This window comes from Lathamus discolor, chromosome 2, assembly GCF_037157495.1.
Source record: "Lathamus discolor isolate bLatDis1 chromosome 2, bLatDis1.hap1, whole genome shotgun sequence".
NCBI classification, from domain to species: Eukaryota; Metazoa; Chordata; class Aves; order Psittaciformes; family Psittacidae; genus Lathamus; species Lathamus discolor.
This window is the reverse complement of record NC_088885.1, coordinates 81,724,015-81,749,596: the sequence shown is the minus strand read 5'-3', so window position 1 is coordinate 81,749,596 and position 25,582 is coordinate 81,724,015. Positions and strand designations below refer to the sequence as shown.

The following is a 25,582-nucleotide window of genomic DNA, read 5'->3' as shown; positions in this document are numbered from 1 at the left end:
GCTGAATTGAGCATTGAATACAGTATCCTGCATTTGTATTCCACAAGGATGAATGGCTTCCACTGCTGGGTGTAACTTGGTTTTGTTTTTCTATCTGGAGTGAATTTTATTTTCTATTGAGTCAATTAAAATCCTAAAGATATTTCTAACAAACAAACAGTGTTTTTTTGCCTCATTTCTTCCCCCCTGAATTTAAAATAAACATCAGATCTGACAAGGGGAGGTTGGAAAGGAAGGTCCCTTTCAGATGCAATTTAATGATTTTTACATTCATTTTATGTAACAAATATTCTGGGACTGCAAGATCTTAGTGCACCAGGTACATTCATGATATCTTCAGCACTTCCTACTTCCTTTCTATAGAACATAATACCCATGACTTTCACTCTTTTACTACAGGTATTTAGTTTGTTAAAGCAATTCCATAGTAATGTAACTGGAGAGTGGTTTATGTTCTCTGACGGTGTGCAAGTGACCTAGCAACTTTGTTAAATTAAACCTTCAGTATGCATCTGCTGACGATTGCACTGAAGTCCATCCTATTATTAACTTTTCATTATTATTTACAGCTACTTTGGGCCTGTTTTTTATTTACTCCAGCTCATTTTTTATTTTTTTTTCACTATACTGACCAACATCCTTAAGGTGACTTAGACACCATTTCAAGCCCACATACATTACCACATTAGTACAAGTGGGCTTACTATAAGCATTCTTTTATGTTTATTTAAATGCTATCTTTAAATAAATAAACTCAACAACTAAACAAGCAACATATATAAATTAAGTAGAAGCCAATCCCAATTTGAAATTAAGACAAATTACTTAAGACTTCTAAATTCTTTGAATGCATTGTTTGCTAATACTTTGGAAGTATTAACAAAAAATATTTCCAAACAACTCAAAGGGGAATTATCTATGCATTTATTGGTATTTATGGCTGCTTATATTTCTAAAGCTCACCTTTAGCATTACTGAAGAGAGTTTATTAACTTGAAGAATGGGAGAATGTCTAGGAGATCTACCATGCTTTTACTCCAAGTTAAAACAGGTTTCACTCAGCAGTGCCAAATTATGATCAACCAGTACAGAATAGCAAGTATGGATAATCTGCATCCCTAGACACAGAATAATTCTACCTTCTCCACAGCAACACTTTCTACAAACTCAGAAATTATTTTTCTTTACCATCTTCCAAGACCTGCTATTCTTTCATTCCTTTGAGAGGAGTTCTAAGTAACTGCATATACTCAAGATCAAACTGTTTTATGTTGAGTACATTTTAATTATGTTATTCTTACATAAATACATACTTTATCTGTAACTGTTTTTTAAACAATGGGTCATTATTGTTGAAATATACTTCATAGACCATACGGAAATATTAAGTTCTTTACTACTGTAACACACAAGTTCTGGCTATGTCACTGTAACAGGCTGAAATGTAAGCTTAAATTCAACAAATTAATACTGCTTTAGCAGTTGTCTTTGAGAGTCTCATACATAATGGGACTAACTAATCCAGCAGGGCTGCTGTCTATGGAAACAGAGTTTGAATTCAAAAGGAGCTTTAGAAGATAATTTGAAAATGATTCACTGAAAAGGAAAACTGTAATGGGTAAAGTGTTATCCTTATCCAAATAAAACTAATACCAAGCACTGTAAAGAAAAATGTACTTCAGGAAAGATCACAAACTAATTCCCACAGGAGAAAAAAAAATACCAACAGTCTACTGACTAATTATTAAAAGGAAGAAGAGTCCCCAGGTAATGGAAGCTTTGTTGAATGGTGGGAAGCAGTACTTTTGGAAAGCAGGATCAGAACTAGAGCTAGAAGGGATAGTGCAATGTGCAACTGCTCATCATGTGAAATCAGCAAACTTGTTTCAAACTTACAAAACTGAAATCACACCGTGTGCAAATTTTTTTACCATGATCTGTAGATGTTGGAAGACAGCATATACATCAACAGCAAAAATACTTATCACTTATAAGTCCTTTATTTAAAAGAAAACTGTTAAAAAAAAAAAAAAAATCCGGCAGATAGCAGCATATTCTCGTCAATTTTAGAAACCCCTTACAATTCTTACTTATATGCAAAGAATTCTTGTAAGCAGAATTAAAACTCCTAAAGCACCCCATAATCATCATCTAAACAGGAAACCATAAGCAAAATATATAGACTAATGCTAATATGATCTATGATTCCGTGTCATGTATGACCTTGTAAATTAATAAATATTACACTTTCATTGAGCAGTTTCAGCTGTACAGAAGGTATTTAATTTGATTAGAGCTATGTTATTTTAATTTCTTCTATTACAATACTTGTCTCATATTTTGTATGTAACTGCCTCTGCATGGCACTTACTGTCCTCTGTATTAATTTTGCTAATTTTCAATGAATTACAAAACCAGTTAATTATTTTCTTCTAATGTTACAGAGCAGCCAGCATAACCTGTTAACCACCTTCTCAGAAAATTAACTGAAGTGCAGCATCTGGTTCACTGAAAATAATTACTATTTTCAATGCGGAAAAAATGTAGGAAATACAAAATGATGAACATAGCATATCTGTGATACAACAGTGTAATTACTTAGCAAAACATTATAAGAAGAAAGTTTACATTTTCCTCCTGAATTAAGAGTCCAAATAAAGTTATATTTCACTCTAAGCACTTCATTAATTTTGGTAATAATTTCCTTTATTGAATTCCTTCAATATTATTCAATCTGAATGTTCAGTAGCACTTGCTACTTAAACATCACAATAGTAATACATCTTAAAGGTCAAGTATGAACTAGAAACAAGAATCCTGAGTGCATTATGTTTCTCATAGCCCATAGCTCAACATTATCATAGAACCATAGAATCACAGAATAGTTAGGGTCGGAAAAGACTTAAGATCATCTAGTTCAAACCCCCCTGCCATGGGCAGGGACACCTCACACTAAACCATGCCACCCAAGGCTCTGTCCAACTTGGTCTTGAACACTGCCAAGGATGGAGCATTCACAACTTCCCTGGGCAACCCATTCCAGTGCCTCACCACCCTTACAATACAGAACATCTTCCTTATAGAATCATAGAATCATAGAATAGTTAGGGTTGGAAAGGACCTCAAGATCATCTAGTTCCAACCCCCCTGCCATGGACAGGGACACCTCACACTAAACCAGCCCACACAAGGCTTCATCCAACCTGGCTGTGAACACTGCCAGGGATGGAGCACTCACAACCTCCATGGGCAACCGATTCCAGTGTCTCACCACCCTAACAGGAAAGAATTTCCTCCTTATACCCAATTTAAACTTCCCCTGTTTAAGTTTTAACCCGATACCCCTTGTCCTGTCACTACAGTCCCTGACGAAGAGTCCCTCCCCAGCATCCCTATAGGCCACCTTCAGGTACTGGAAGGCTGCTATGAGGTCTCCATGCAGCCTTCTCTTCTCCAGGCTGAACAGCCCCAACTTCCTCAGCCTGTCATCATACGGGAGGTGCTCCAGTCCCCTAATCATCCTCGTGGCCCTCCTCTGGACTTGTTCCAGCAGTTCCATGTCCTTTTTATGTTGAGGACACCAGAACTGCACACAATACTCCAGGTGAGGTCTCACAAGAGCAGAGAAGAGGGGCAGGATCACCTCCTTCGACCTGTTGGTCACGCTCCTTTTGATGCAGCCCAGGACACAGTTAGCTTTCTGGGCTGCGAGCGCACACTGCCAGCTCATGTTCATTTTCTCATCGACCAGCACCCCCAAGTCCTTCTCCGCAGGGCTGCTCTCAATCTGTCCTCTGCCCAGACTGTAGCTGTGCCTGGGATTGCTCCGACCCAGGTGTAGGACCTTGCACTTGGCACGGTTAAACTCCATAAGGTTGGCATCAGCCCAACTCTCAAGCGTGTCAAGGTCCATCTGGATGGCATTCCTTCCCTCCAGCATACCAAGCGAACCACACAGCTTGGTGTCATCGGCAAACTTGCTGAGGGCGCACTCAGTCCCATTGTCCATGTCACCGACAAAGATGTTGAACAAGACCGGTCCCAACACTGATCCCTGAGGGACACCACTCATTCCTGGTCTCCAGCTGGACATCGAGCCATTGACCTCAACTCTTTGCATGCGGACATCCAGCCAGTTCTTTATTGACCAAGTAGTCTACCTGTCAAATTCGTGTCTCTTCAATTTAGAGACAAGGATGTCGTGTGGGACAGTCTCAAGACGCTTTGCACAAGTCCAGGTAGATGACATCAACTGCTTTACCCTGGTCCATCAGATCTATAGCCCCATCATAGAAGGCCACCAGATTGGTCAGGCAGGATTTCCCCTTAGTGAAGCCATGCTGGCTGTCACCAAGCACCTTGTTGTTTTTCATGTGTCTTAGCATGCCTCCAAGATTTTACCAGGCACAGAGGTGAGACTGACTGGTCTGTAATTCCCCGGGTCTTCCATTTTCCCCTTCTTGAAAATGGGGGTTATATTTCCCTTTTTCCAGTCATCGGGAACTTCACCTGACTGCCATGATTTTTCAAATATGATGGCCAGTGGCTTAGCAACTTCATTCGCCAGCTCCGTCAGGACCTGCGGATGGATTTCATCAGGTCCCATGGACTTGTGCACGTTCAGGTTCTTAAGATGGTCTCAAACTAGGTCTTCTCCTACAGTGGGCCTAGGTTCTTCATTCTCACAGTCCCTGTGTCTGCCTTCCAAGACTTGGGTGGTGTGGTAAGAGCCTTTGCCAGTGAAGACCAAGGCAAAGAAATCATTAAGAACCTCAGCCTTCTCCAAATCCAGGATAGCCAGTTCTCCTGATAGCTTCTGCAGGGGGCCTACGTTGTCCCTAGTCTCTCTTTTATTCACTACGTACCTATAGAATCTCTTCCTGTTGTCCTTAACATCCCTAGCCAAGTTTAACTCTAACTGGGCCTTACCTTTCCTAACCTGGTCCCTAGCTTCCAGGACAACATCCCTGCACTCTTCCCAGGCCGCCTGTCCTTGCTTCCACCTTTTATAAGCCTCTTTTTTCCTTTGAAGTTTCCTCGGCAGCTCCTTATCCATCCAAGGAGGTCTCCTGGCCCTCCTGCTGCACTTCCTTCTGGCTGGGATGCAGCACTCCTGAGCTTGTAGCAGGTGATCCTTGAATATCAGCCAACAGTCTTGGGCCCCCTGCCCTCTAAGGCTATTTCCCATGGAACCTTACGAAGCAGGCTCCTGAAGAGGCCAAAGTCTGCTCTTTTGAAGTCCAGGGCCGTGAGCTTGCTGCACGCTCTTCTCACTGTCCTGAGGATCTTGAACTTGACCATCTCATGATCACTGCATCCAAGGCTGCCCTAGAGCGTCACATTTCCGACCAGCCCTTCCCTTTTGGTAAGCACGAGTTCAAGCATGGCACCTCTCCTTGTCGGCTCCTCTATTACTTGAAGAAGGAAGTTGTCTTCTACACAATCGAGGAACCTCCTGGATTACTTGTGCTGGGCCATACCATCCCTCCAACAGATGTCAGGGTGGTTGAAGTCCCCCATGAGGACAAGGGCCCGTGAGTGTGAAGCTGTTCCTATCTGTCTATAAAATGCTTCATCCATAGATTCCTCTTGATCAGGCGGTCTGTAACAGATCCCCACAGTAATGTCCCCCACAGCTGTTCTCCCTTTAACCCTGACCCACAAACTCTCTATTGACTGCTCACCTGTCCCCAGACAGAGTTCAATACACTCCAGCCTATCCCTAATATAAATAGCAACTCCAAATTTTGAAGCAAGTTTGAAGCTCTGTTTTTAAGCCAAAAAAACCCAAACCAACCACATCCACCCCTCCAATTATGGAAGCATTAGCTCTGCTGTGCAGAAAGCAGCATCTCCTTATCACCAGAAACGTGCTTTATTTAAAGCTTTCACTGTGTGAATATTATTATTTATTTTAAAATACATTTTAGGAAATGGAAACAAACCCTGGACAAACAGATACCTCATTCTGCAGATTATTCAGAATGATGGCACCAGCTGTCTGTCCCATGTAATCCTCATATTTGCTTAGACTGATTTAAATTATTTCAGTTACTGAACATACTAACCGGTGCTGGTTTTGGTATAAATATATGCGTCCACCACTTCCTTTAGAACGGATTTTTTTTCCAGACTTCACTAGGTACTCAAACTCCACATCTGCCAGACATCAATCTTCCCTTTCTTTACAGCTCCACAGATCAGTTAAAAATTTACAAACACAATAAAAATTTACAACAAAAATCGAGAAAAAAAAAAGCTGATCTAAACCCAGCTAAAAATTAAATCAAAAATGCTGTTAGAGGAAGATTCTTGGAATACTTCTTCTAGCAAGTAATTAAAGCCGAATTCTTACTAAGTCATAGAATCTGCTAGCCTGCTAATTTTTTCGTTTTGGTTTGGTTTTTGGGTCTTTTTGCAAGAGAATTTACATGCTTACGCCTAGTTCCAAAGGTGATTCAAACCAGCATTGACATCACACCTCCAATTTACCTTATTATGCTGTGCAGGGTACTAAAATATTATGGCAGTGCAAAAAGTAACAGACTTGAAGCGAAAGCTGATTATTTCTCTCTGCCATCTTCACACCCTATTGTTTTTATAGCAGAAGTTTGAAAACAGTAATAAAACAACAACCCTTTTATCTTCAAAAGCATCATCATTACTGTGGAAAATTCCTGAGATGCTTAAATGAAGAAAAGTTTTATATGTAGGGGTGTAGCATTGTATCATGCTGCCAACCATGTTACCTGACAAGGACTCAGCAATGAAACCGTATTTGTTAACAGCATGGCCAGTAATGTGACTTTTTCTATCCATCAAATTCAGAGATTCCTCCATTAAATTAGCGTCAGCGAACACATGAACAGTCAGCACACTGCTGTACTATCCTTCCAGATACTTGACCGTGTTTATGACCCCTGTCTGCAGTTTGTAACTCTGCCAGAATTGCACATTGTATGTGAATTAGTGAAAAGGAGGCAGCAGCACTCAGCTGGTGACTTGTCTCTTGCTTAAAATCCTGTATCACTGCCCTGCCTCTGTCACAAGACTTCAGATGAAGGTGTGCTTCTTGTCATCAGGCTACGTAGTCAGGGACACTTGAATGAGGATAGGACATACACGTCAACATCAAGTATGAGCTCACACCTACACACTTCACAAGCCTGCTGCGTTGTCTGCTTTCACAATGGACCAGTGTCTCCCTAAGGGTTAGTTGTACAAAATTGTAGGTTGTTTCCATTTGCAGTTTGTGCTTTTTCGGCCCCTATATTTTGACTATTTACAACAGGTAAGTGAGGTAAAGATAGCACTCATTTTGCCCTTTTCTCACACTATGATTTTTTTTTTTTTATTTATAATAATTATACAAATAAACCAGCATTTTAAGCAGCAAATGAACTAAGAAGTTTATGAGGCTAAATAGTATTATTTCAGTGTAGAAAGAGAGAGCTGAATTAGTTACTGGTGACTCCTTGGAGGTCAAAGAAATTATACCTGTAATGACGGCACACTTCACCTCTGCATTCACATTTTCATGTAACTGATTTTGCTTTAAAGTTTTCTTTAATATTTTCAAAGAAATATTTGAGAGCAGACCCCAGACCACTATTACAATCTTATGGAAAATTCACCTCAAAAATAGAAAAAAAACAAAACATAAAACAAGGCAAAAGATACTTAATCGCAGCTGATAATTTTACTCCATGCAACATAAAACAACATAATTCTTTCAACCCAACAGTCAATGTATTGGAAATTAATGTAAACCAATGAATTAGATTCACCAAAGTAAGAATTTTATTATTACAATGTGGACAACACTGAAGATCATAAAGAGACTTATGATAATCTACGATTTGACTGGAATCATTACTTGGAAGAAAAAGGTCAAATAAATGTGGGGTTTTTTTTTTATAAGAAGAATAAAATTAATTTTTATTCTTTAGCAAACTATTCACAACTCTAAAACCAGTATCATAACAGAGTGGTGGTTCTACGCTAAGACAGTTACAATGACTGAGAAAAGATGTCATTGATTTTCTTTCACAGGTGACCCCTTAGTTCTGCAGGTATTCACAAATGCACAAGGAAGAAAAAGGCCCAGTACACAGTCTAATAATTTCCAAGAATCAAAGGAATGCATCAAAGCCTAGTATTGTCCATAAAGGCAAACAGATCACAATCCTGCTGTAATTAGGCCTATCAAGCTAGGATGAAGAAAATCTGCCATAAAAATTTAAATAAAATGGGAACATACACACTCATCTGTAGGAGCTCACTACATACAGAGGATTAGCAATTTTGTGAGAAAAAGAAATTGCACATGCCTGTTGTAATTACGACCTGTTATATGTCAAGATAACAAAGGTATGTCAGAATAAACAACAACAACAAAAAGACTCCCAATTCAAAACAAAACAATTTCTGACATTCAGATGCACAATGCCAGGGATATCGAAGTGATAAAGGCTTTGTATTTCTCTAGTGACTGGTCTGCAGCTGGGATGCTTGCGAAAGTATCACTAAAATACTGTGGCAAAGATACCCAAGAACTTTTTAAACTGATTTGACAGTGATTGTTAAGTTATTAGTTCCATTCATACTCTGAGAAACAAACACACAAAAAACAGATGGAATTTATATTTTGTGAAGGCCTAAACAAAATAACATAGATGTTGTCTCTCTTACTAGACAAAGAAATGAAAAATAAAAAACAGCCTTACTAAAAGCTACATTCCCTATTACCAGACCAAAGTTGCAATTCAATAGTAATGTTCTATAAAAACAATGTTTTCTAACACTACAAAATCCACATTCTAATTTAGAGTAACACACACTCCTCACTTCAATATTTATCTTCCTCATGTACCCCAACAACTGTGCATCATTCAGCTAGCTATATGGAGATTGTGTACATAAAAAACTGTACAAGAAAGATTTCACATACAGTATAATTCACTTCATATAAATCATGCCTTTTAACTATTTTATCAGCATATTTTACCATGCTTAAATACTGATTAAAAATTACTTTGATTACTTCAAGTAATTACTTCAAGATACTGAGAATAATTGAAAATACATCTTTTTTCTATCATGTTACGAAGCAAACAGAGCTTTTATGAAAGCAGTTATGTGGTAAACTGCTACGTAAAATTGTCATCAGAAGCTTCTATTGAAGTTTATAAATAATCTTCATTGGTAAATGTTTTAGAGAAAAAATATTAGATGTCTGATGGTCTTTTTTCATCTTTCTCACTTTTAAAAGAAGAGACGGTATTTTGCTTTTTACTTTTTTTTTTTTTTTTACATCTGAAAATACAGTGACTGCCATAATTTAGTTTTGCTTCCCACACCTGTCTTCGTAGTTATTACCATTTATGAAACTTGCTCAGAATTCAGAAGAGATATTCAAAACCTGATGGGACACGGTTTGGATCAACCTGCTACAGCTGAATTTAATTTAAGAGAGGAAGTCAGACTAGGCAATTGCTAGAAGTGTCTTCCAACCTCAGTAATTATGGGATTCTATTCAACTTAGGGCAGTCTAATGAAACAAGATATAATTTGTTGACTGGCAGTGGCAGCAGTTACATGATTCTTTAGGCACTGAAGACAAGTACGTGAAAATAAACATATAAAAACAAATAATTAAAGAAACATAAAAAAAGGTCATAAAAGGGTAGAAATGAAACAGAAGAAAGGGATGTGGAATGCTCTACAGTTGCCTTAAGGAAATGATGACACCAGGGAAATCGAGTGTAGGGGTTTATGATGCTGGTATCTTAAATAAAAATAATTTTAAAAGGAAGTTTTCTGGATTGCTGAGGGATGAAAGAATATGTTTGTTTGCAACAGAAATAAAAAGTGATTTGTCAAACACTATTATTACCAATTTCATAAATTGCCCAAAACATGAACAATTTTTTTATGCATACAACATCAACTATTGAGCAATGTGTGACAAATTACTACACTTTGGGGCAGTTGAATTTACATACGTAGGACTAAGGCACAGTTTTAGATCCAACATTAATAACCTACATAATTCTTGAACCAATAGGTGAGTGGATTGTATTACTTCATTAATGGTCTTAATGAAAATGCTTCTGAAATCAAGACTCTGATTCATATTTAAGGTTCTTAAACTGACAGCAGTGAAGCTTGGGGTTTATTGCAATGTGATCTGCTAATATTTCCTTCAACAGAGAAGAAAACTGGAATACCTGCTGAAGGCTGGCAGTTCCTGATTGCCAATGTAATGAATACCGTAGGGACATGAATGCATAGTTCCACAATCAGCCTTTTATTTTTCTGGGAAACAAAAGAATGAGGAGTTCTGCCTTGTTAGGAACAGCAGGAAAATTTAACTCTGTGTTACTGACGTCAAAGAGCAGCGTCTCTCCAGTCTCACAAGGAGAACTGCCCTTTTCCTCAAGAAAATTGCATGAAGCTTTTTTCAAAAATGAGAGTTGGGTGAAGGACCTTGAGATGGAATCTGACTACTCTCCTGTGTATACTGGTCTAGCAAGATCTCTACTTTAGTTCTTGAGTGCAGAGTCCCAGGTGCAGAGGAAACTGTGCCAGCACACACAAAGAAAGCATCTGGCATGGTTTAAGTCTAGTCTGTAATTCAGAACCACATAGCAGCTCGCTCACTCTCTCCCCTTCCTCCCCTCTCCCTGCCCCCCCCGGCTCCTGCAGGGATGGGGAGGAGAATCGAAAGAATGTAACTCCCACGGGTTGAGATAAGAACAGTCCAGTAACTAAGGTATAACACAAACCACTGCTGCTACCACCAATAATAATAATGATAAGGGAAATAACAAGGGAAGAGAATACAACCGCTCACCAGCCGCCAACAGATACCCAGCCCGACTGAGCAGTGATCTAATCCTTCTGCGTAACTGCCCCCAGTTTCTATGGTGGGCATGATGTGCTGTGGTATGGAATACCTCTTTGGTCAGTTTGGGTCAGGTGCCCTGTCTCTGCTTCCTCCCAGCTTCCCCTCCTCCCTGGCAGAGCATGAGACTCAGAAAGTCCTTGGTCAGACTAAACATGAGTTAGCAACAACTAAAAACATTGCTGTTATCAATGCTGTTCCCAGGCTGAAAGTCAAAATCACAGCACTGCACCAGCTACTAGGAAGGAGAAAAATGACTGCTACTGCTGAACCCAGGACAACACCAAAAAACATGTGAAAGTTTAAATTGGCTAAACAGCAACTATGAAAATATACCTTAAAGGATTTGAGTTCTTAAAAATTGCTAGTGCAACATGAAAACCCCTCTGCTAGGGAAGACCACCACACACAGTGTTATGAAGATCTCAAGCACACAGTTTCTCCACCATATATATTTCATGTATTAGATTACATGAGCTAATCATGCACGTGGTAATTTTTTGTCAGAAATCTCAGGAAGAAAAATAATCACAGCAGATACAGACAGCAGAGCTCATCGACATCTGTAACAGCAATTAGGGTGCTTGCTTACTGTCACCTGGATATTCACATGCTGATGTTTTAGGAAACCACAGGTTCTGGGAACAGCATAATTACTCCAAGATAAGTTAAGTGCAGGATGCTGCTGAGCTAGCCTCCCCTCTGCCTCCTTCCCCAAACACTGCCAAATTAAATAATCAGCATTCTGGAATGGCAGTTACCTCATTCAGCTGTACAGTGGCAGTAGTGCTGGTCAGGCAGGAGGTAGAAAAACAGCTGAGAGCAGAGAACATCCCTTTTTAGCAGCAGCCTCTATTTATCTTGGCTTCAAGTGAAGCTATACTTAGAAACTAACTGAAGGTAGTTTATTTGTAGGTATTTAAAAGGTATTAAAAATTCTGTTTTATCTAGGATGTCATTACCATTGGTCCACGGCTATTATTTTTACACTTGTCTGAGAAATAGCAATGCGGGAAACCTACAGTGTTGTGCAGCAATTTGTCAGAGACATCAGGAGACAGAATTAAAGAAAGTTTTTGATCAGTATGTTTCACTGATCCTGGTTGATTAATGAAAAACTTGCATTTCAGAAAGGATTCAAGGTGATGTTAGAAGTTACCTTTGCAGGACATACATGATACGTTTGCAGTTCCTCAGCAGTTACTTTGATTTCTTGCAACTGTCATTATTTTATAACAAAAACCCTTGTATTTCTTGCAAATAACCTGCTACTATTGCCTGTTACTATTTATTTGCAGGCATAATTCAGTTCAGCATTCAATATTGACAACTGCAAGCATTCAGGAATTACAGGATGAATTACTATCTTTAATTTAGAATAGGAGATTTTAGACAAAGGTGCCTTCCTTCTCTCGAACTGTGTTTTGGTGTTTTTTTGCTTAACTAGTATTAGTTCATATTTTCAGGCAGCTAGAAACACAGAACTTTTATTTTAAATACAAGTCATATGTGCCTAGGATCTGAAAATTTAAAAAAACATCATGTTGAATGACTGACTCGTGCTTACTTCTTTAAAGTTGACTGAAATGCCAGAACTAAGATCTATTTGTATTTACTTTGCAATGAATGGCACAAGGTATCCAAATGATTTCACAAGCAAAATCAGCTTGTAGTTTTAAGTAATACCTTAGGAAAATAAAAAGCAATATAAACATACATGTAGGTCTGACAAATCAAAGAAAAAGCTTTAAAATTAATTGTGGAAGAACATGAGCATCTATGCAACAATTATTACCAAGTTCACTGGCACTCTGCAGAGGTCACAGTAAAAATTATTTCCCTTCCTCTGGAAACCAAAAGCCAGTAAAATTTTTGCACCATTCCATACTGACTTCATGTTCATGAGACAACCAAGAAATTCTATAGAAGTTACATGTCTGACAAGCGCATTTCCAAATAACAAATCCTAATGTACGATTAATTAAAGTATCATTCAAGTTTAAAAGTAGCAAAAGAAATTTTGTGAAGCTATGTATATTTTTTTTTCCTGTTACTTTCACCCTAAATCATCGAACTGTAGTCATGTAGTCCGAAAACAAAGCATACAACAACTGGTAAAAGTATTAGTTTTCTTAATCTAAAACTATTAAGTAAAATCAGTTTCTTGTATGTGAAGTTTGACTTTGCCACTTAAATGGAAGGTTTTGTGTATGTGAAATATTCATAAGGAGTAATTTATTTTGGCCTGCATACACCACTACAATATCAGTAATACAAGGATATCATGAAAAGACTGCACATGTTCAATTCATTATGTCTTCTATTCATTACGGTTTTATGCAGGAACTATCATCATTTACTCAACAAACATTAGCACTCACATTTGTACGGTCATAATATATTTTTAATATACGAAATATCTAGCATACACTGAACTCCCTATATCTCTGTAATTTATTCTATGGAAAATACAGTAGCATAACATATAAGTCTATGCATTTCACTATTCATCCAAGGTTTAAAATAATGACCGATGGAGGGATGTGTATTTCCTGGTGTTTCACTAGATATAGCCAGTAACTATAAGACAAATTATGTCAATAATTTCTTTCTTTTTTCACACTCCTTCCTGCAGAAAAACAAACTGTTTATCATCTGCTGTGCCTACATGTGGATGTATAGTCAGTTGTTGAATCTGTTTTATCTAGTGACAGACATTAATTGACTTGATACAATCATACATACGGGTACAACTGTCATTTCCCGGACTACTAATATAAAACATATCTGTGGCATTATTATGAGGGTTTTGTTGTTAGTTTGGGTTTGTTTTGTTTTGGGTTTTTTCATTAAAATATGCACACAATAAAAGTCAATTGTAAATTGGAAGTGGAGTACATAATCATATATGGAAAAATGTCAATGGTGAAAAGTAGGCATAAAAACATCACAGATGGCAACCTGTTTCCATCCTGTTTCAGACAGAAACAAGTTGCCATGGTGCTTAAAAACTGTATGACACAGAGCTGAAGAATATTACACAAACATATTATTACAGGGTCTGGACAGTGTAAAAAGCAACTAACTGGCAGAGGAAGTGAAAAAGAGAAGTCTGAACTATAGGTGTGTTATCACTGATCAAAGACTGTGGAAGGGAACACTGCAACACTGGCACATAGCTGGAACAGCAAAACACCAGCTCTGTTAATAAAACATGAGACCTCATGCATCTTGGCATCGAGAGCATCCTGGCTGCATGGTGTGGCAGCTCCAGCCAGAGCAGTTCCATGTAAGAACTGATTCCTGCTTTGCCCCATTTATATGTTCTACTTAAAATTCTAGTTTAGGGTAGAGTAGAAGTCTGCTAAGGATGTGTTTCAAACATAAAAATCATATATAATTAGAATATTAATATATAATTGGAACATAAAATTAATAACCTAGTTACTGGGGCACAAGCACTGATCTTTAGAAATATTACTGCACTGTGTGTGATCAGGGAAAATTATTTTCTTCCTACTTGCTGGCAAATCATATGCACTTTCGTCATCCGCACAGACTTATAGAAGAATAGCCGCATTTTCAACATAATGAGTATATGTAAACATGCACACGCACACCACGCTCCTGCCCAGGACAACTAGAAGAGAGTTTCTAGAAGCATGTAACGCCAGTTCCTTGCTAACATTGTCTGCTCTTCATATCTTTTATCCATAAGCCAACGCATGGGAAGCTTTCCCTGGGAAATCAGAGGTTGGAATCAGACAGTTCAGGAACATTAAGATACAACTTTCTAAAACTCCTTGTTCATCCCTACTTTTCACTGTGTCAGGGAATTATATAACATAAGCCATTTTCTGATAACTATCAGCACAAAATTTCTCTATTTAGGTTTTCATTAGCAGAAAATGATGATTGAACAATATTGGTTTGGCTCTTCCACTGTCTCAGTGAATATATTAAGAAATTTTCTTTAAAGATTTTCATTATACCTCTTTTCCAAGTAAGTATTACCTGAACTATACTCCTTAAATTTTTTTTCATAAATAAGACTAGTATAATACTTACTCTGTTTATAACCTAGACTTTGAAGAGTTTGTAAAACGTGTTCTTTCTGTACAGAGAAACCTGAATGCAACATACCAATTTGATTAAATAGAATCTATTTAGAAATATTTCTGCATTCTTCCTATTTAAAATAACTCTTTACTACACACAGCAACAGTCTTTCCTTCTCATTTGCATTTCCTTCTCTAATAATGTAATGAGTGAGATGAAAGCATTTTGCTGCTGTTCATTCCTTTTTTCTTACATCCTTTCCATAAAACTCTAAAATGTAGCAATGGATGGTCACACAGAGTTTTTAAATTTTAGTAAATGATAAATCAGAGTAAATTATGGGAGAGATACTAGCACTTATGTTTGTGTAAAACAACATTGATTTTCACAGTCTGCATTGTGGAGATAAGCATACATTTTAATTTGAAACCAACAGCTATTTACATACAGAAACTTTATTTGCCGTTGAAAAACATTTTGCTAGCTTTCACAGACAAATATATTTTGCTAGATAAATAGTCTGAAAATCTGAATAGAGCTCAAAAGCTTTTTACTGTAAATTACTCATGAAATTTATTTATTTTACTCTAGAGGAAAATGCGCATCCTTAGCAGATACAATTCATGCAAGATGGACAAACAAAACTAACTTTCCTAATTTTTTAATTTACTCAAACTCTATCTTCAATACATAGCTTTTGCTCCTTGTAAGCCTTCTCACACTTCATAACAAGCATTTCAAGATAAATCAGACATCCAAGGTTTTAATTAACGCTGAATACCATACACAAAGTACTTCAGAAGAAAACAGAGGTTATTTTATGAATTAATAAAGCTTAAGTTTCAAATACTTTGTGTTCTGCATCTTCACATCCCCTCCCCTTCTCAGCTCTCATTTGGTCTTATGATGGAATTATCACGAAACATTTAGTAACATAAGAATTCCCCAAGTGCATGCACCTAAATAGGTCAAAAGACTTCACACTATGGGTTTTAGCTGTCACATCAGATAAACTGGAAGGTACTAGCTAGAAGGTGCAAGTGTGGGGATAACAGTCTAAGTATTGTTGCAACCACGTAAGTATTTTTTGAGAGTTTAAGTGAGTTTAAATGAGACTATAGGGGTCAGAAGGAAAACAAAATTTAGTCATTTTTCTACCAGTAATTTTTGTTTAGTGTATGAATCACTGCCTGCGTGAAAAAAAAATTCTTGAGAAGTAAACACATGTGAACAGCCATTTGAAACAGTCAGATATCATCTTTAGTGTCTGATGTACATGAAATATGCATGAATTAGGATTATAAGGAAGTATTGAAAACCTGAACATGCTTAGTTTAATCATACAGTAATTTCTCTAGATTTGCAGAGTAAATGAATGATTTTAAGTAACAGAATTCATTCATGTTAATGGACACTGACACAGACGCCAATTATGATACTTTAAATGTCAACATAATTAACCTTGTTAATTCTTTCAGTGTCAAAGACAGCGTAAAAGAAAGTATGTATCATATTAAAAAGAAACACGTAAGCTGCTCCTTAAGGACAGCTTTTATAGTAGATGGTGAAGCCATAGAAGCAGGGACATTCTTTTAATCATGTTAATGATTAATTTTCAGTTATGAAATATTATTACTGCACTGGAAGGTAAAATAAATATGTGTCCACAATTCTCTTGTATCCAGTTAGAAACAAAACCCCATAAACAAATGAACAAAATCCAACAAAACCCCCAAACCAAACCTAACAGTGGCTACGTCAGATGACAAATTTATGAATTTCGAAAGAAACAAGTATAGTACTTGGAGTGCATTTAGTACATATATCGGTAAAATAAACGGAACTACAGAAAGATCATCTTACTAGATTCCTCAAAGTCTTACAGGAAATTACACATGTACATATAGTTTAGGTTATCGTTAAGGAAAATATGCATAAACATGCACAGCACATGTATTTGTAATTCTCACTTCTCCATCTCTACACTTCATAGCCTGTCCAACTATAATAAATGAAACCTGAATACACATTAACAGAAGAGAGAACATCTGTTTGCTCATCATCACCAGTGTGTCACACTGGAGAATCTGAGTACCAAGCTGATGTGAAATCACAGAATCATAGAATAGTTAGGGTTGGAAAGGACCTCAGGATCATCTAGTTCCAACCCCCCTCCACGGGCAGGGACACCTCACACTAAACCATCCCACACAAGGCTTCATCCAGCCTGGCCTTGAACACTGCTAGGGATGGAGCACTCACAACCTCCCTGGGCAACCCATTCCAGTGCCTCACCACCATAACAGGAAAGGATTTCCTCCTTATATCCAATCTAAACTTCCCCTGTTTAAGTTTTAACCCATTACCCCTTGTCCTGTCACTACAGTCCCTGACGAAGAGCCCCTCCCCAGCATCCCTAAAGGCCCCCTTCAGGTACTGGAAGGCTGCTATGAGGTCTCCACACAGCCTTCTCTTCTCCAGGCTGAAGAGCCCCAACTTTCTCAGCCTATCTTCATACGGGGGGAAAGGATTCAGATTCATGACCTCACAAACTCTACCTGTATTATTGACACTTCTTAAACTAATGCCTCATCACACTGGGAGAAACCCGCCTTCTTCCTTATCCTGTGACAATAACCATTAGGAGGCTTCTAAAAACTGTAGTTAGCACTGCATGCACTGTTTGTAATGATCCAAAATTACTTTATCAACTTTGGAAGTAACATTCAGGGAAAAATAAAATTGAATGACACCGCATCAGTAATGAGAAATAAAAGCCTTAGTTATTACACCATTTTAACAAAGTGCACAATTAGTCAAGAGGTGTTTAGTCAAAAGATTTAAAAGCCACAAATCCTGAAATAAGCTTGTGGACTTGCAACTCAATATGCATCACACTCAAGATGATCCAAGTAGCTTACAAATGAAGCAGTCCTTACAATAGAAACTTCTGAGTCGGAGTAATTCATCTTATAAATCCAAAGACTTAAACTAAGCAAAGCCTTTGTTTAGGATTCTTTGACTTAGTAAAGTACAATGTTTTTGCTGTCAGAAACAGCCCAGCTATCTAGAAAGAAAAAGAGAAACTGAATAGTGAAAAGATCTTGTTACTCTCCATTTACAGAGAGAACTTCTGAAAATAATGTAATTCCAATGCAGTAATCTCTTACACTTAAAGAATAAACCTTCCACTTACACCCTAGCGTTTTAGACTGTTCCTATTGCTGAAACATGGAATCCTCAGAACTTGATTATATGAACACAAGAACTTAGAGGAGTATCAATTGCACATAAGTAGACAAAGGCTAGTCGAAATCCCTGCTGAGCATCTCGGAGAATGATACAGCTCACTGAAATCTTAAGAGATTTTGAAATAGCTAAGTCAAACAGGATTCCTCATTGAGGACAGAAGAAAAGAATGGGGGGGGGGGGAGGGAGCTGAGGTGGAGAACCCATAAAACAAATGTCAGGTAGAGGATCTTTCCCAGTACTTCTTTACCAGGCTTTTTAAAAAGAATTAGCTGACATAAAATTAGTAAAATTAATTCCTCAATAAGCTTTCTTATTAAATTATTTAATTTTGCTTACTAAGTACACAAGATTGAACTGACAGATGCTGAATTGCATTTATTTAGTTCCTTTTCAAAACACATTATGTGTATTAAATCATAATGGCATTTAATCAAAAGCCATTAAAGGTATGAAGTAAAGGACTACTTTACATAATTGCGATAACTGAAAAAAAATGAAACATGATCCAAGCCAACATGACTTCAGTGAGCGTGGGAGTAGATACTTTTTTCTAGCTTGTTTTGCAAACAATAAAAACCAATTATATGCCCTTACCAAAGATAAAAATGCTTATTTGAAACAACACTGAAAGATTATTTTCTCCCTTTCGAAAGAGATGAATAAAAATAAGACTGACAGATACAGTAATGAACAGTGTAAGTTAAGAAAGTTCTGTTTTCAATGTTTCCCAACTCAAGGAAAAAACATACTTCATTCCAACTCATCAAAAGTTTACTTGTGGAATGGTTTGGTTTTTTACTTCTGCATATGTATGCATATATTTGCTTTTGCCTTAATTACTACAGCACAAAAGTGTTCATACACAAGAGCATTATACATTTTTATATTCTAGAAACATAAACATAGTACTACCAGTTCTAGCTGAGATTCTGTGCCATAATTGGCATGTATGTACTAACAAAAGGTTCCAGAAAGCCTCAGTAAAGTCTATTACAATGAAATAATTTTGCTGAGTATTTCTATTATATCATTAAAATTTCAAATATGTTCTGTTTAAAGTTGTGACTGACTTCAAATGCTGAGTAATTTCAGCAGTAACACCTCTTCAAACTTGAAGATTTTACTTAGCTGTTAAACCACTTCATTGTGACTCTAATCAACAGAAAACTAACTCTTCGAATTCTCCTCTATTTACATGATAGTTTGTTCACTCTCACTAAGTCATTCTATACGCAGGTGTCATAAAAGTCGAATGTGCCATCAAAATAAGCTAAGATTAAAATGAAAAGGTACTAATTTTGGAATAAGAGCATTAGGCATAGACATAATCAAAGATATTTCATCAGCAAAAACACCGTATGTAATCAAGCCCTTAAAATTCGATTATCTGGTCTACTGGAATCTATTTGACCACAGTATACTGCTGCTACTAACTCATGTGATTCCTATTTGATTTACACTATCTCTTCTAGGTTTGGTAGTATACAGTTTTAATTTTTTTTTTTATCTTTGCTTACTCTTTCCTCTATCAACATCCATATATAAAAGGTACAAGCTTTAGCTATGCATTATAAACACAATAAAATGAAGAAATCATGAAAACATGGAAACAATTCATATACAATATAATGTCAACATATTTAACAAAACAACTTTGAAGAATCTTAATGGTAAACAATAAAGTCAGATAAATATAAGTGACAGAAACAAAGTTTAAGAGCAAAATAGGCAAAAGGAGTCAAAAGAGTCAGGGGAGGCAGCAGAAGAAAAAGTTGAAAGAGATCTGAGCAAGATGTTGCAAAACAAATTTTCAGAAAACTAAATTCCCCTTAATCTGATCATGATAGTCAGCCCAAAGCTGCTAGGTAAGAATGCTAGTACCTGTCCTGTGACATGTCTCAATCTTCTGCCTTTGTCAAATCCACAACTTCATAGTCACAGATGTTCTCAGGAATGATGAATGTCATTACCATAAGGGGTCCAAATTAATGACTAATACCCCAATATTCAGCTTTGCTAACTGTGTGCTTGCTTGTGCACCCAAATTAGTTTAATTTTAGTGGTACATTCTTACTGCAGATAATTGGCCGTGTGATACTCCAACAAGGCAGAAGGCACCAGACGTTACTGCTGTAACCAACCATAGCAGAACCTACAACCTTATAGGGTAAGTTCCTCATTTGTTTTAGTTTAGTTAAATACAAATCTGTCTGTGAAATCATGTTTTGTGGTATGTATTACAAATATTCATTGTTGAGCCTTTCAACATAATCAAATATTATTTGACCTTACAGCTCTCATTAGCACTATATTCAAAATTCAAGAAATCTTTTCAACCAAAATGAGCTCTCAGAGTACTCTTGTTGGAGCTCATTACTTCAGCTTCAGCATCGGTTCCCAGTCTCCCTGGCAAAGTGGCAAGACAGTTCATGTTCTTGCAGTGATCTTCATGCCTCCAGAGATGAGGGCTTATTCTGATGCTGCAGCACCTATCTGGAATCACCCATATATTGCTAACCAATTTACATACATACATGTTTCTTTCTATGTTTCATCTATTATGACTGACTGGAAATCAAACTATGTTCAGATTATTCTACCACTGAATATGACACATAGATATACTGAGTGTCGTGGTTTAAACCGATCCACACAGCTCGTCCATTCACCCCCACCCCCGACCCTCCCCACTCCCGGAGGGATGGGGAGGAGAATCAGGAGAATGTAACTCCCACGGGTTGAGATAAGAACAGCCCAGTAACTAAGGTATAATACAAATCACTGCTGCTACCACCAATGATAATATTGATAAGAGAAAATAACAAGAGAATACGATACCACCGCCGAACGAGTTCGACCCCCCTGAAGAGAGAGAGCCTGCCCTTCCGGGTAACTCCCAGTTACCTCCCTGGGCATGACGTGCTGTGGTATGGAATACCTCTTTGGCTAGTTTGGGTCAGGTGTCCTGTCTCTGCTTCCTCCCGGCCTCCCCTCATCCCCAGCAGAGCATGAGACTCACAAAGTCCTTGGCCAGAATAAACATTACTTAACAACAATTAAAAACAATCGGTGTTATCAGCTCTCTGCCCAGGCTGGAAGTCAAAACACAGAGCTTGCACCAGTTACTAAGAAGGAGCAAAACGGCTCCTGGTAAACCCAGGACACTGAGGTAAGCCAAAGTATAAAACATCAAAGTTTCTTTAGTTTCTTGTAATTCAACCTGCTTGCTGTATACAGGGATGTGTTGCTACAGGTATCCTGCCACACCACCCTTATAACCAGGAGTTACAGTCCTGTTCACATCTACAAGTCATTATTCCTGTGCTTGCGGAAATAAGTGACTACAACTTCCCCTAGTAAAATCCAGCTGGCATTACAGCTTAAGAGTGGGAGACATACTGAAAACAAAGCTGCTGAAGATGTGTGTTTTGCAAACAAGCAGGATGCTGTAAAAGGACAGTCTCCACTAAGAAGACTGTTTACTATTTAGAATGAAGAGAACAAATCAATACATGGTAAAAAGCTCTCCAAAAAGAGGTTTCGCTCTTAAGAGAATTCAAACTTTACCACTATACATACTCTGCTTCTTCTACTAATTTCTAACCAAATAGCTATTGCTAATAAAGCTGACTTATATAAAATCTTGATAGCAAAAAGTAGCTCAGCTAGGGCCTGAAAAAGCTGAACCAGGAAATTTCTTGGGTCTAGACAATTACAGCATAAACATTTTCCAATGAGAAAACAAAGTACACCAAATATTAAAAACAATCCCCAGGAGGTTATCTGGTCCAAATCTCTGCTCAAGCTCGCTTGCCTGAAGCAGGTTGCTCAGTACCATGTTCAATCAGCTTTAGGGTATCTTCAAGGATGGGGAGACTCCAGCCTCTCTGGGCAACCTGTGCCAGTGCTCAGCCACGTTCACGGTATGGAAATTTTCCCTTGTGCTCTGACAGAACCTCCAATGAATAGAAAAATTAATGGTATGGTAATGTATTTGCTTAGATTGACTTGAATTACTTGCTCCAAAACAAAAAGACACTGAAGTTAAATTAATTTACAAATTACCAAGCATTAGGGAATTTTCCCCAGGAGATCCAAGCATGATGGCCAGAGTAGATGATAATCTATGCTTATGGTATTTAAAAAAGCTTCCTTATCTGTGTTCTACAGTCATGAAATCTAATTAACTATAAACAATCTAAAGTTTACTTAATATTTAAATGAAACAGAATTAATCTTTCCTTCAGTAAGATTTCTGGTAAAATTCCTGAACCAAGCTCAGACTACCCCATTACTTCCAGACATTAACAGTTTGTAACTAAAACACCTTGTAAGGCCGCAGCTGGCGCCTGAACAACTGAAAACTGATCTTGAAGAACAGTAGTAAGTAGAAGCACAAGGATTGTTAGGCAGACATCAGGCTTTTGTGATTAACAGAACTGTGCAGAATGTAGCACACACTGTCACTGTATATATCTTCCCTTCATTTTTCCATTTGCTATATAGCCACAATTGTTATCTAATTTTCACATTTGCTTTAATTAAATGCTAAAAATATTGCATGCTTATTAAAGGTATCTGTCCCAATGCCTCAGCCCCATTCTTTCTGATCATATACAGTATAAGTCACCTTTTTCTTCTAGTTCTAGAAGTGAGGCATAACTGAGAAGAAAAGTTATCTTCATTCTTTTACATTTAAAAAAATGTAGATATACAGATGATATTCCTGTTGCAACAGGACAAGGGGTAATTGCTTTAAAGAGAGGGGAGATTCAAGCTAGATGCAAATAAGATATTTTTTACAATCAGATTGGTGAAACACTGGCACAGGTTGTCCAGAGAGGTGGTAGATGCCCTATCCCTGGAAACATCCAAGGCCAGGCTGGATGTGGTTCTGGGCAACCTGATCCAGTTGAAGATGACCCTCCTGTTCATTGCAGGGGGGTTGGACTAGATGACCAACTAAAACTGTTTTATGATTCTGTGAAGGTTCTTGGAATACTATCTCAGCTTTCCACTCCAAGAAAAAAAAAAAAAAAAGAAGAAAAAATACTGGTCTGCTACTGTAGCTGTTGCTTTTCTGGCACGTTTCTGACACAGAACACTTAAAAAAAAAGTGTAGCTCATGTATGCTCAGCAAAGCTGTAGGATTGAGAATAGTAAAGGTGAGATAAAATGTAGTTACCTTGTGAACAGTGATGTCTGGCAGTTTTGCAGACTGATATATTTAACCCACTGACAGCAGTGAGAGGTTTTCCATTGACTGCACCGAAGAAGGCTTCACTAACACTAGTAATGTGAACAAACACTTTGAAATCTGCATTACTTGCTGAAGAGTCAGTCTGTCCCCATAAGAAACACTATACACTAAAATGCATATGCAGATAAGACGACATCAGCCTACACTTTATATCTGTATGCCTGTATTACATATTTCAAGGACATACATTCCATATCCAATAATCCTGATTAGAAGAACTGAAGTTTCTTGAAACTGTGGTACAAAAGAAATCTCAACCTATTAATTATATCAAAAATAACCTTGGAATTACTGATATATTCACTGTCCTCTTTGGCATTTAGATAAAGTTGACTGCACTGCATTATCAAGCATTGTAATACTCTGAAGTGTAGAGTCATAAATCTGTATCTGTTTATGTATTTACTGACTTACGTGCTAGACAAAACCAAGTGCTTATTGCTTCCAACACCACTATGTATAAAACACACTCTGAGGAAAATTTACAGTGCATTTACAGTGTACTGCATCTAGTTAGTGAGAAATCTCAAAGGAGAAATAAATATAGCCAGAAATCATTCTGATTGCTGTACAAGAACCAAAGGTTATTTTCTTGTGGACAGTACTTAACAGTATCTTATACAGACAATATAATCCCTTACAAATTCTTTCAACAAGAAAAAAGTGATATTTTATATGCAAGATTTGAAAGTCATTCCACATTGGAAGAAAAAAAAATAACAAACAATAACCAAATAACCCACAGAATTATCTTCCAATGATATAACTGTAAAATTGGTTGATTTTTTTTTTTTTATTATTCTTTTTAATCTGTATTAAGAGTTTATCAGTCCCCACCGAATTTTTCACAAACAGAGGTAGAAACAACTTGGGGTGGGGGGAGTGGGGAGGAAGTTGTGAGAGAGAGTACAAGGCATACAACTCGCAGGACAGTTAAGACTACAGCAAAACAAAAGATGACCATGACCGCACGCAGACAGGGCAGACAGTGCAAAGTTCTAAAAAGGCAATATATTCAGCAAAAAAACAAGTACAATAAATAACATAATATTGGAAAGCTATGAAATACATGACATGTATGAATTATTTCTTTATTTGGATACCTTGTAATAGGGGGCCAGGAGGCAGAATAAAACCACAAACATTCTACTAGTCTCAAAATCTATCTTTGCTGGCATAATTAGTTATTGAATATCAATGAATACCATTGTGCTTCCTTTCTGATTCTCCTTAGCATGCAAAACAGAAGGAACTGTTAAAGTGCAACTTTCTAGCTGAAGACTTAAAAATTGGTAAGTTGAGAAGTAGACCAAGTATACAATGGCTTTACTTAAGAGTTCTACTGAAATTAATGGAAATACGTTCTGACACAGCAGAGCTCCAACAAGCATATGGCTATTTCATAGATGTTGACATTAGACTTGTCATTCGAGTAATTGTCTATCAGTAAAAGATTCACTATCAGGCCTAGATTATATATCTCAGAATGATTAACTCACAGGAATTTCACATGTATATTCTAAGGGATTCTGGTTTACATTCTTAAAGAAGAGAGAGAAAAAATGTCATGCCTATAGTTCTGCCAGTGTATTTTTGGAAAAGAGGCTGTGGGAACCAGTAGAGTCCCATGATGGAATTGAAGAAACATGTAAGATTGGAAAGAGCTCTTTGGTCTTCCAGACTGCACCTGTGTATTTGTTTTGGCATTGTAGCACACAAGACCCTCCAAAAAACTCACTGAACTTCACCTAAAACTACATAGCTTGGGTTTTTTCCTCTCATTATTCTAGAATTGTTCTCAAAAGACACAGCAGAGAGAATCAAGTGAATGAAATACACTCATGGCAAATAAACAAACATATACAATTTAATTTTTATTTTTTTAATGAACATTTGCAGAAGATTTGGACTCACAGACACTCTCCATACATATGCATACACATGTGTGCATATATATGCATATATGCCCCCCCCCCCCCCCCCAGATTGTACACTACAAATAGTTGTAACATGGAGCTATACTTTTCTACAATCTGAAGCAACCTGAATGCAGGAAGAAACCTGGTTTGTATTACTTTGTATTACTTCCCAAATATAAACTTGTT

The 25,582-nt window shown here is 37.4% G+C and overlaps 1 protein-coding gene across 6 annotated transcripts in view; it reads right to left on the bottom strand.

Annotated features, from left to right (window-relative positions):
- Positions 1 to 25,582, bottom strand: part of CDH18 (cadherin 18) — a 409,491-nt gene that overhangs the window by 365,370 nt on the left and 18,539 nt on the right. For 5 of the 6 annotated variants that reach the window (XM_065667565.1, XM_065667567.1, XM_065667568.1 and 2 more), the window contains exon 1: positions 20,099 to 20,171. The exons of the other annotated variant lie outside the window; for it this stretch is intronic. The gene's annotated coding sequence lies outside the window, so the exon portion shown is untranslated. Of the gene's footprint in view, positions 1 to 20,098; positions 20,172 to 25,582 lie in introns of those variants that run through there. 6 annotated transcript variants of the gene reach the window in all.